Raw genomic sequence first — 14,074 nt, forward strand, 5'->3', positions numbered from 1 at the left:
GTGTCCTCCCTTCTTGAAGTTTCCTCCTTCTTCTTTTTCTCAGCTCCCTTCTACCCTTTCTTCTTCTCAGCCTTTTTATCATCTTCAATTTTCAGCTCATTCCCACTTTATTTTTCTAACGCAACTTCTTTTTGAATTGGAGTGGGATCTTTCAACACATGTCCACTTCTCAAAGACACAACATTTACCGTTTCTATGGGATTCTTTTCACTAAAAGATGTCAGAGTACCTGGGATTCTCTCAGATAATAAAGTTGCAATTTGTCTCACTTATCACTCCAAACTTCGCAAACATGTCCCAAGTTCTTTAATAACTGCACCATGAGCATCTAATCTCTCATATTTCTTGACAATTAATGACTTCATCAGATCTTCTAACACAGACTGAATTCGATGTTGAGGTTGAAACTGCGGCCTCTGCTGATTTTGGAATCCTGGGGCTCCTTGTCCTTGAAATCTGGGGTTGTTTTGTTGCAATGAATTTGCAATACCCCCAGGTGAACTCCATGAAAAACTGGGGTGCTTTTTACCCATTGCATTGAAATTGCACGTACCCATAACATTCACTTCCTCCATGGTAGCTTGACACTCATGAGCCGGGTGTCCTCTTCTACATATATCGCAAGCTGCGTGAGGCTCATTGTGTATTGAGGCCAAGGTCAACTTCCTTATTTATTTGGCCATGGAATCAAGTTGTACCTGCACAAATGTATTAGTATCAACTTGGTGAACACCATTTGATCTACTTATTTTCGCAATCTCAAAGGGCCACTGATTTGCATCTTCAGATAACTCATCTAGAATTATGGCTATCTCCTCTGGAGTCTGCTTCGTTAATGGACCTCCAGGTGCATTGCTCAATGTTCTGTGTGAGGCCGATGTCAAACCATCCCAAAAGTCCTGGAGTTGCATCCAGAGTTCAATTACGCTGTGTTGACACTTTCACACTATCTCCTCAAACCTCTCCTAAGCTTCAAACACAGTTTCGGTCTCGTTCTGGAAGAAGTTATGGATTTCTCTTCTAAAATTTCTCGTCTTAGCTTAGGAGAAATATTTAGCAAGAAATTTTCTGGTCATCTCCTCCCATGTCTTGATTGATCCCTGAGGCAAGCTTCGAAGCCAGTGTTTTGCATCATCTTTGAGAGTCAAGGAGAATGCCCTTAAGTAAACTGCATCTTGAGACACACCATTATACTGAAAGGTGTTCATAATCTCCTCGAAGTCCATTAGATGATTGTTTGGATCTTCATTCTGCTTTCCTCTGAAGACACAAAATTTTTGAAAGGTTTGGAGCAACCTTTGCTTCAACTCGAAATTATTTGCTGCAATTGGAGGGGGTCTCACACTTGATAAGCCTTTTTTGTAGACCGGTCTAGCATAATCACCAAGTGGTACCCCTTGGCCGGGAACTATGTTTCTAAACTGGTCTGCACCCAAGGGCTGATTCTGAGCCATTCTTCGAGCCCTCTCTTCTTCATATGTAATTTCTGCATCTCTAATAGCTTCTTCCTCAGCATCCCAAGTAGCTTTTTCTCTAAGTTGGGTTGCCTCTCTCGCAGCCAAATCAATATTTTCATCTTCTCCAGCCATATTTTTTTTGGTTGAGGATTGCCCAACCTTCTCTATTTTCTCGGGGAGATTTCTTTCCTTCCTCAACTGTCGCAGTTGTTTCTCGATTTCTGGTTATGGTTGCACTTATTTCCCCGAAGATCGAGTCATGCACCATTCTAACTTATAGCCTGCGCACAATCCAAGAACACCAAGCGTAAAAAGAGAGAATGAAATTAAAAGAAAAATTCCTGAATTAGCACTACAAATTATTTCAAACACTATTGGTTGCCAATCCACGGCAACGACACCAAAATTTGTTTAACGCTAAACACACTTAAATATGCTCGCTAGTCGAATATAGTAAAATATAACATCGTATCCACAGGGATTGGAGTTAAACAGTATTATAGTAGTTTTTAGCTAGATTGCTATCCAAGATGATCAACAATTGAGGTTTGTATGCTTAAAACTAAAATTAACTAAGAATCTATACTATTGGCTAATGATAATCAATGCAAGTAATGAGCAAAGAAGGTTATCAATTGGGAGAAGGTATGGTTGATTGGATAGGTGCTAGATAAATGTTTGGGATCTAACTCTAGATAATTAACTTCTAATGTTCAAGTGAGTCTCTCGAAATCACTTGGTTATTAATTCAATTGTTTAGTAGAAACTCCTCTCTCGATTAAGTCTCAACCTCACAAGATGAACTAGCTTAAGATGGGTGAAGATATTTACGAATTCGTTGTGGATTGGTCTTTAGGAGAACCTCTTTCGATTATCCTACTAACTAAGTTTAATCAACAATTCAACTAGCCTCTTTAGATTACTAAGAAGATTAATGATTTCAACCAATAAAATATAATGGAAAGATATCACAAGTTATGCCTCTCCCGATTACATTAACAGGTTGATATAAATGCAACAGTTAAAACATCCAAAACGATTCAATACGTAAAAGTAGAGTTAATATCCACAAACAAATATCAATACACCAAATCCATCAAACCCTAAGGAGAACTACTCCATGGATATGGAGTAATCCATCACAATTAAGTTTAAAGTAAAGAAAAACATACAACAATCCAAACTCTTGTCTTGAGTTGGGATTGAATGATGGATGCCTTGTGCTCTTGCTTCTCCAACTTCTCCTTAGCCTCCTTAGGTCTTCGATATGTCAAAAGCCCCAAAAATACCTTTTACATGTATATATACCAATTAGGGTCGGGCGCAAATGAAAACACCTTCTCCTACGCGAAATAGGACACTTTTCCGGAATTGGACGTGCGCGGCCGCGCACCTGGAAGTGTGCTCGCGCACTTGGTCGCGCATTTTCCACCCAGTGCGCGATCGCGCACCTGAGTGGTATCAGCTGGGGAATTGGGAAAAAGCAAAAAAGAAAGTCGTAGCCCTTTTAAATGGCTTTCCAACGATATATTGTGGAGCCCAAACGGTTTTGTGAGCGAAAAGTTATGTGCTATTTATCGGACAATGCGCTGTATGCCTGCTCGATTTTTTGTTTCGTTCTTAAAGTGAACTATCATCCGTTGATCCCTGAACACGATTCCAACTTAATCCTTGGGTTTTTACTCAGACTTCAAAGATCCAGAATAGCTTGAATTCATTCCATAACATCTATATAGATCGGAATCACTCCTACAAGGCATAAAACACACAATTAGTGCAAAACACTAGCGATTAAAGCTCTAACTCAATTAAAGTGCAGTAATTTAGAGTGTAATAAGTTAATAAAACACAAGATTATAGCCTACCATCACTGAGCTGGGCAGTTGTTGGTTTCTTCTTCGCATCGCGACAATTCCCCCTGTTAGCGTAGTTCTGTCAGCTTTGTGTATCACGTTCGCGAGGCTTATGCCGCGAACGCGTAGAGTTAATTGTGGCAGCATATATTTGTGCCCCGCGATCGCGGGAGTACTACCGTGATCACATAGAATACCACTGGGTAGTGCATATAAATACTCTATTTTTGGACTTTGAGTCATTTTATCATAATTTGAGCTATGGAGCTCGGATTTGGATGATCTTTGAGGAAATTTTCACCATATGGAATGGAGTAAGTACTTTCTACTCGGTTTTGATTATATTTCATGAATTTGTCTTCATTTTTGGAAATTGGTTGATGATTTCAAAAGAAAAATTGGGGGTTTTTGTCTAAACTCCCCTAAAGTGAATTTTTGAGTTTTGAACATCGATTCAGAGACGGAATTGGGTGAAATTAGTATGGTTGGACTCATATTTGTATGGATTATCGAATTTGTAAGTTTTGTCGGGTTCCGAGGTGCGAGTTTGGGTTTGAATTTTTTGGTTGACTTTGAGTTATTGATTAAAGATCCAACCTTTTATCGATTGAGATTGTTTTTTAGGCATTATTTAATGTATTTTAGTTGCATTTGGTTAGTTTTGAGCCGTTCAAAGGTTGTTGCGCACGGGATAGAATTTCTAGAGTACTGTTTGGCTTGCTCGGTATTGGAATTGGCTTGTTCGAGGTAAGTAACACTTTTACACTTAGTACTGAGGGTATGAATCCTTGGAATACGTGTTATATGTGTTTGGTTAATGCACATGCTAGTTGACAGGCGTGTGGGCATGCACCGTGGTAATTATGACTCGGTTGATTATGTGGTACTGTGTAGTTATCTAGTCTTGTTTCTATCTATCCTACGTGTTAGAGTAATTGAGCTGTGATCCATATTAGAAATCATAATTAGGCTATATGTTTATTCTGTTGGGACCCACTGAGGTCATTTTTGCTATTAAGTTATTTGGTTAAGTTGCAATTATGTACTCAGTCATATTTATTCATTTGCATATCATATCTCAGTCTCTATTATCATTTACTGTTACATCATGTTGTCGCAACCCTAAAACCGACCCGGTCGTGATGGCGCCTATCGTGAAACTAGGCCAGCCGACTCTTATTCAATAAAAGTCATCTTTATACCATTTATTAATCAATAAAATACCATTTATTAATCAATAAAATACCATTTATTAATCAACAATCTCATGATGTAAGTCTAAATGAATAGTGCGAAATAAATACACAAGTCCGACATCTGGGTGACACAAGTCACGACTCTCTACTAAGGTATGAACACAACTAAGAATCTAAAATGTACTAAATACAGTCTAAGGAAGACAAGAAGGAGAAAAGCAGTGGTGCGAACGTCGGGCAGCTACCTTGCTAACTCAATGACTCTGCCACTGAGCAATCAACACCCACTACCAGGTTCAAAAATACCTGAATTTGCACACAAGGTGCAGGGAGTAATGTGAGTACGCCAACTCAGTAAGTAATAAAAGTAAATGAAAGCTGAGCAGTAAGAAAACACGTAAGCCACGTCATAACGCTACAGCAAATACAATACATTTAAAAAAAAAACAGTACAAAATTCATTTACTTCGTAAATCAAGCTCAGTTTCAGTAAAAATTCCTTTTTAAAACAACTTTCAATAGTTTCAAACGAGTGATAAAACAATGAGTAAAAATGATAGAAACGTAAACAGCCCCTCAGGCAAAACATGTACCATAAACTGCCCCTCGTGCATAATATCCACAGAACCAGCCCCTCGGGCTATGTCACAATCACTCGTAATCAGCTCCTCGGGCATAACATGAATCAAGAACCGCCCCTCGGGAAACATGGATCAAGAACAGCCCCTCGGGCTACAACACATAACACACTGGGTACCCGCGCTCATTGGGGTTGTACAGACTCCGGGAGGGGCCCCTTACGGCCCAAGCGCAATATCAAGCTATCTCGTGGCATAATCAAACAGGCTCTCGGCCACATATCAATCACAAGCCACCTCATGGCATAATAAATCTGGCCATCGGCCTCTCATATATCACAATCGGTACCACATGCTGCGGTGCGCAGCCCGATCCCATAGTATCCTCACAACATAGGCCCTCGGCCTCACTCAGTCAGATCTCACTCAAGCCCTTCGGGCTGACAGTAAAATAAGTACTCGAATCAAAATCATTTATGAAATCAAAAGTTGTGAATAAAACCGAGTTATGAAAAACAGTAAGAAAATAGCATGACTGAGTGCAAAACTAACCCAAACAGTGAGGTAAAATAGTAGTAAAAGCCCCTGAGGGTCGAAGCAATCGGCACAAGGCCCAGACACGGCATTTAGCCCCAAACACAATAATATTTTCCAAAGTATAACAATATCGAATAGTTTTCAAGTAAAATACGCGACTTAGTAGTCGTGCAGGATGGACCAAGTCACAATCCCTAACGGTGCTCGACCCCACGCTCGTCATCTAGCGTGTGCGTCACCTTAAAGTAGCATAACGATGTGAAATCCAGGGTTTCATACCCTCAGAATAGTATTTACAATCATTACTTACCTCTATCCAGTCCAAACTCTAGCCCGCAATGTCTTAGCCTCTCGAATCGGCCTCTGAACGCTCCAAATCAAGCCAAAAGCAGATTCACACCATTAAAATATGCTAAGGGAACAAAGCCCACTCGAAAATATCCAATTTACACCAAAAATCCCAAAATTGGCCAAACCCGGCCCCTGGGCCCACGTCTCGGAATCCAATAAAAATCACACCAATAAAATCCTTACACTCTCACGAGTTCATACATACCAAGAACATCAAAATCCGACATCAAATGCCTATTCAAATCCCCAAAAGAATTTTCAAACTTTTCTGCCATTTTCCCCCAATTTCCACTCTAATTTCTCAATTTAAATGATAATAATCAAGACATAATCATGGTATTTAACCAAATTTTAGTGAACAACACTTACCCCAATCAATCCCTTGAAAATCCCTTCAAAAATCGCCTCAATACGAGCTCCATAGCTCCAAAAATGCAAAAATGGCCGATACCCTATGCGATCGCGGCCTTTCCTCCGCGAACGCGTAGACCAAATTTTTCCAACAGCCTTCTCCAACTCTTCCGGACAGCCTCTAGTATAATGGTCATAACTTTTTGTACAAAACTCCAAATTACAATAGGTTCAACTTTCTGAAAATTAGACATCAAGGGCTACAACTTTCATTTTTGGACCATCTTCAAATTCCTTATAGATTATGAGATATAAGCTTCCAAAATCAGGTTTGGGCAGCATAAATTTTACTCTATGCGATCGCGGGAAGACGTACGCAATCGCATAGAACAACTCCATTTTTCCAAATTTTCTCTATGCTAACGCGGCCAGATCTATGCGAAAGCACCGTACACCCCTGAAGCCAAAAACCAGCAACTAGAAATGGTCCGAAACTACCCCGAAACTCACCCGAGGCCCTCGGGACCTCAACCAAACATGCCAACACATCCCATAACATCATTCAAACTTGTTCCGACCTTCGGAACGCTCAAAGCAACATCAAAACATCGAATCACCCTCGAATTCAAGCCTACGAATTTCGAAACTTCCGAATTTCGAATTCCATCAAAAAATCTATCAAACCTCGTCCGAATGACCTGAAAGTTTGCACACACATCACAAATGACACAACGCACCTACTCCTACTTCCGGAATTCCATTCCGGCCCCTATATCAAAATCTCACCTATCAACCGGAAATCGCCAAAATTCCAATTTCGCCAATTCAAGCCTAAATCTACTCCGGACCTCCAAAACACATTCCGATCACGCTCCTAAGTCCCAAATCACCTAACGAAGCTAACCAAATCATAAAAATTCCAATCTGAGGTCATATACTAACAAGTCAAAACTTGGTCAACCTTTCAATTTAAGCTTCAAACTGATAATTGTTCTTCCAAATTTATTCCGATTATTCTGAAAACCAAAACCGACGATTTACATAAGTCATAATACATCACACGGGGCTAGTCATGCCCGAGAACTGGCGAGCGAAATCCAAAAGCTCAAAACGGCCGGTCGGGTCATTACATCCTCCCCCACTTAAACATACGTTCGTCCTCGAACGTGCCTAGAGTTGTTTCGAAAACCATCAAATTGCTGTGTAACCCTTCCATGCACATACCCGGGGGTGATCCCACGTTACCCTATCTCATATAGGTCCGATAACACATTGTAACTGAATCCAACCAAGCCCATAAACCTTAGAACCACATTTCCACTTCTGAAATCATCTATAAGATCAGAATCTCACATCTATACTTTGTATAAGTCTGAACAAGCTGTAACAAACCATACCTGCAGCCTCAGATGCAATTACATGATATACCACATAGCTCAAACTCTCGTAGCAATAACTTCTAATCACAACTGTTGCTCAGAATAACCGAATATCGATAATAAAGCTCTTATCAAATAAAGCCTCATTCCAACACTTCTGTATACTGCCATGATAAATGAAACACATAGAAAGTCATAACCATTCCTCAGATCAACCATTCGTGAAGTCACTTCTCCTTTGGCAAGGACCGTAGCAAATTTCTAAGCCGAACATTGATATTATCCTTCCAACATGCTGAAATCGAATCCGTTTGTATTCATTCTAGATCCCAATGATCTCATCTAATCCAACACAACTACTCTGGTGACATGACACATCAATACCATCAAAAGCCACAACTCGTGCAATCCTCACACCAATATGCAGCAGTCCGAACGTACTTGTGAGCACGTGATTTTTGCCTCTCTTAAATTACTCCTATAGAATTCATAAAATTAGGATTTTTCTTTTATTATTTGATTTTTAGGATTTACTTGCGTAGTTTTGTGTGTATTTTTATTTGTGTGTGCAAGATAATTCATAAAAAATACAAAAATAGCATACTTGCATTTAGGACCCAATTTTGTATTTTTTAGTGCCATTAGTTAATTAACATTACATAAAATAAGAGAAAATAACAAAAATAGTCCTTTTGCATTTTTTTTACTTTTAAATTTTTTCTTAGCTTTCTTTTTAAAATGAGGATTTAGTTAACTTTAGAAAATTAGAGTAAATCAGGTCTTTTATTTTTAATTTTGCATTTAACAAAATCTAAAAAAATAATAAAATACAAAATAATAATAAGAAGAAGAAAGAAAATGCAAAAATAGAGGTCTTACTAAAGACCCACGTTTTGGGCCAAATGTGATTCAAGCCCAATTGAAATACCCCTGCACCAAATCAATCCTTTCCCTTATACCGGTCAAAACCCAGTCCTAGCCCAATCTCGCCAAACGGTCCAGCCCAAAATTACCCATGTCCGGTCCAGCCTTAGGGCCTCCCAAAGCGACCCCGTTTTCCCCCTTCTAATCCTTACAGTTGGATGTCATCAATCCAACGGTCCGGAACTAACTAGGTTGTTGGGTATTTAACTGTCCAAATTACCCTACCCCCCCCCCTCACTCACCATCTCTCAGAACACCCCAACACACGCCGGAGTAACGCCACCACCCTCCGTCGTCCGCCGCCGGCCGGAAATCGCCTCCGCCAACGGCAAGTCTCCAAACCCTCTAAAATTTACACCGTACCTTCCTCTCATCTTCCCCATGCCGAATCCAGCCTCAGTTTCCTTCAAATATCACCCGAATCCTTCGAGTAATCGAATCAGTGGTCGCCGCCTCCGCCGTGCACGGCGGCGCCCATCCAAACTTCCCCAAAGTCACACCCTAGGGCCTTCTCGACCTCCTCTTCCCAAACCCCAAACCAATTTCCCCCAAATCTAGCCATAGTTGTACGAATTTTAGATCTAGGGTTTTGTTAAGAACTGGTCGAATTTTCAAGGATTGTCAGTGTTCGAATTGGGTTCCAAATAAGGTTATGTGCTTGTTCTTGGCAAGAACAAGCACGTAACATTATTTGGGGATTCGATTCGAGGTCAGTCCAAGCTATAACCTAAAACAGTAAGTTTCTCAATCTTTTTTCTTTCTTTCTTTGTTTTTCTTTCTCTTTGCATAAATAAATATCTCTTTAATGCATAAATGTTCATTCATTTCCAGTATTTCTTTATTTTGTTTGAGTTAGGGTTTTTCAATCTAGGTCTCTGATTTTTCGTATATACTGTGTATTTGATTTCGATTCATGATTTTGCTGTTGATTATATGATATGAATTCTACTTTAGTTTCAATTTTACTTGTTTGTTGTTAATTGTTAATTCACTGTTTTTAGCCTTAGGATATTAGTGTTAACTAAAGTTAAATTCCAGTTTTGATTAATTAGATTGATTAGTTTAATTTTTAGGTTTTCTTATTATAATTGGTGATGTTTGGTTATAGCTGAACCTTTCCAGTCCATGTGATTGATTAACTATGGTTATTTGATCAAGTTGAAAGGGGCTGGGGTTGGTTAGTAATTTAGGATTAAGTCAAGGGTAATTTAGGTAGTTCAATGAAAGAGTAATGCGGTAACTAAAAATAGAACCCCCTAGAGCCTTCTAGAAGGGGTTCCAATTTGAAATTCAGGAATTTAGGTGTAGTAACTTGGGCAACAAGCCAATAAGTAAAGGACTTATAAGCTAAAAACTGAAAATTAAAAGAGGGACCTAGTGTGTAAATGAAAATCTGAAGGTTGCCCTAGACTTTGCCAATAAAAAGGCGTACCCCTTGCCTTGTTTCACAGGTTTTGAAGTTGAGAAGTTCAAAAAATCTGAAAAATTCAAAATTCAAATCTTAGAGCTTAGGTAAATCAAAAATTCAAATTCACATTCCAAATTACTGCAAAAAGAACTACTGAAAAATTTAAAAAAAGTCCAGATCTGCTTCTGTCCAATTACATTGGTGCATAAAGCTAGGTTTTCAAATTCAGCTGGGTTTTTGGTTGATTGAAGCTTAATTTGGAAGCCTATTGCATTTTGTTCTCATTTTCCTGGGTTCTTGGACTTGGAATTGCTGTTTTTCTGCTAAAGTTAGTGCTGTTGTCCATTGCTGCTTTAGCTGACTTCCTTTTCTCATCATTTGTTCAATTTCCAGGTACTTTTTCAGCTTCAAATGACCTGTGAAACCTGAGTCAAGTGTATGATCAATATTGGAAGAGATTATGAAATACAATCTGCCTTTTTATGAATTTCTAGTAGTCTACTTTAGTTTAAACACATGTTATAATTGTAGTTATTTGCACATTACATTATTTGTATTAATTGGACTATATGAACTTTTTAGGATTATATGAGTAGAATAGTGGCTGTAGTTTAGTCAATTTCAGTTTTGGCTGCCACGTTAATTTGAGATTTAAGCTAGATTAACGCATTGATTGGAAGCAGATTTAAAATGAGCATGTATGCTCATACTTATATGAATGCTCATACCTATATGAAGCAAATAGAGCTTGTAGTTTTGAATGTTAAGTAATTTTTCAGCAGGAATGTTAAGTCTAATAAATAGGCCATGACGTTATACTCTAGTTTAATTCCAGCATTTTTGTTTCGAAATTAGAAAAATAACATTTCAATAGTAGGTTACCTGAAGTTGATGTGAATCACTTTATTTTAATCATCCAATTCTCTAAATGTTTTATAGAAATTCGTTAGCCTAGATATGATTAGAACATAAAATCTGGAATTAAATTGGCCGATTATTGAATTGAACAATTCCACAATCTTCCTGTTTGATGAGTTTAATTTTGGAAACAGGATCAGTAGCTTTGAAAGCCCAACTGTCCTTTGTACCTAAGCCAATAAGTCCAGTTTTGAAATAAATTTAGTAGTGTGGTTTGGGCTAGCTGATAGGCTAAGGCTTGACAGCCTATTCCAATTGGGTTGGGTCTAGATTTCGCTGGCGCACGACCCAGTTCCAGTTCTGGACTGCCATCTCTTTTGGGCCTGTGCAGGGGCCCACGTTTGGACAGCTTTTCATAAGTTGGCTAAATCTATTTTAGGGTCAATTTCGAGGCCAAAGATGCTGAAAACCTTAATTGACGCTACATGTTTAAATTTAAATATAAGCTTTGGGCCTTCAATTTAGGTGGCAGATTTGAACTAAGGGATTTTCAGCAATGGAAATTTCCCTTGTTTAAATTTGGACCTGATCTTGAGGCCCAAACCTTTTTTTTAACACCTTGAATAATAATCAAGTCACAATGTTAATTAAATAGGCCATTAGAGATAATTTTTAATAGAGAACAATAGTCCCTTTAGGATAGCCTTTAAAATAAAATGAGGTGCGCCGCGCCAAATAAAATCACAAATTGCGTGGCCCTCTTTGATTACTTCATTAAAAATACTTATAAATCGGGACGTGCCATTTAGCGAATTTTGATGGCCTCCCGCAAAGTTAATAACGAGTTAGTCACTTTAGGCGCGTTCTTTAATAAACCTATCACCTTAAACTCGGGTGTGCATTTCATGTGACCCAAATCCAAATCCCAAAATGTTGAATAAAATGTGTCGCGGATCCGGGTGCATTTCATGTGACGTGATCCAAAAATATATTTTAAACGACGTTCAATTTCATTAAAATTAATTAAAAGCGGTAAATAATTTTAAAATTGCACTATAGGATGACATGCATTAAAATCAGATAATAAGCCAATTATACTAGTTTAAGGGACCGTGCTAGAACCACGGGATCTGGGGGTGCCTAACACCATTCCCCGGGTCAACAGAATTCCTTATTCAGAATTTCTGGTTCGCAGACTCCATTCGGGAAGTCAAAATTTTCTCGATTTGGGATTCAAGATAAACCGGTGACTTGGGACACCAAAAGCCAAACCTATCCCAAGTGGCGACTCTGAAATAAATAAATAATCCCAATTCGAATAATGTCACTTAAATTGGAAAAACTCCCTTATACATTACCTTTCGGGGTAGATGTGTAAAAAAGGAGGTGTGACAGTACTCAAATCATGAAAAATGACTCATATGAGAGAGTTGTACCGCAAGCTCACCAGTACCACCTCAATAAAATGCTGAGAATCCATCACACGTCGTAGAACCAGAACACACGAATCTAACCCGAAGGATCATACCTCTACATAACTTCGCTCCAATGCGCGACCTCATCCAAATAGTGGTCCACATGAAACGCCTCAAGTCACTATGCTCAAATTGACAACCACGCGTAATTTGATGTCTAGAACCAAAAGCAAATCATCATAACCACGGAGAAGAAATTGACATAACATCACACAACCCAAAAGGACACAACCGATACGCCATCCGCCGAGCAATACCCAATACTCTTCCCACTCGAATTCCACTAAGAGACCCCAATAAAACCGCACCACATGTGCCTATAACCAACAAATCCTAACGCCTCGTAACACGGAAAGGTAACTCATAGATGTCCCCAGATCACTAATAAGCTCAATAACAATCGAATCAACACATCCCTATTACTCGATCATCCCACGAGGGGTACTTCTAAAATTCTTCTGTGCCACCGAGCAAACCTTGAATATCAACAATCGATCAAACAAGATAGTGCCGCAATACCAATGAAGTATCCATAACTCAAACACATCGCCCTTTCTAAAATGTATACCCTCATCAAGCCACACCAATCAGTGATCTCATTTATCTAGTCATTTGAAGCTGTCCATGCTGCCTAAGAGTTTATGACCTTCCTTTCAAAACTGAACCGTAACCTTACCATGCAAATCTCAACCCCACACAACATACCGCATATACCATACCATCCTATGATAAATATGAGAACTTCATAATCCACTCCGAGCTACAAGCAACTACGTACTCAACTAGCCAAGAACTTCTCCATTTGATCCCATCTAGGAAGAAAATCACTATACATCCCATGCTCCCCATGCCTGTAGAAAATATACATCTCTAACCGTGGTAGAAATTATCAAGAACTCTACGTATCCCCTTTGCACAAAACCGAACCATCAGGACTGACTCCTTCTAACTCAACCAAGCTACACAATCCATCAAAACTTAAGAGCATTGCAACAAAACACCTGTGGAAGCCCACCACTTCATAAGCACCCAAGAGCCGATCATATCCATTACCATGCCGATCCAGCCTACTACCAAGTTGTCCTAATCCTCTGAGTTACTTCCGAATTACCTTCAAATTTATATGTTTCCTTGCTAGTACATCACTATCCTTAACTAAAACTTGCCCCCCAAACTTTAGCGTAAAACCACACCACCTAAGGCTCATAAGCCACTGAATTCTCTCTTAAATATTCCCAAAAGCACCAAATTCAAAATACCTACCCTGAAAGGACTTCCTGCAAATCCAAGTCCATTACCTTTACCTTCCTGATACTGCTATATAGAACCCCATAATGATATAGAAATACTACTAGTCTTGACACCTTCCAGTGCAACCTTAGTTTCTAGCAACACATACAACTTGGAAATCTCTAATTATTACATGTAAAATCTTGAACCCATTAGTACCATTCTCGAGAGTCATCCACTCTACTCAATCCACAATTAGACCGATCAAATAGACTAGATGATTTGTGCTCCATTAGAACTCTAACACCCCAAAATGTAATCTCACCTTAATGCAACCAAGCAACTTCATGATCTATGCACCGCACATCCTTTACCAATAACAACTCAAGTCATTCTACGGTTCTCATACACGCATAATGCATAGCATGACCTTTATTGAAATTTCATTTACTCGAGCCATCCTCGGTCTCAACCTCT

This window comes from Nicotiana attenuata, unplaced genomic scaffold (genome assembly GCF_001879085.1).
Source record: "Nicotiana attenuata strain UT unplaced genomic scaffold, NIATTr2, whole genome shotgun sequence".
In the NCBI taxonomy this organism is placed as follows: Eukaryota; Viridiplantae; Streptophyta; class Magnoliopsida; order Solanales; family Solanaceae; genus Nicotiana; species Nicotiana attenuata.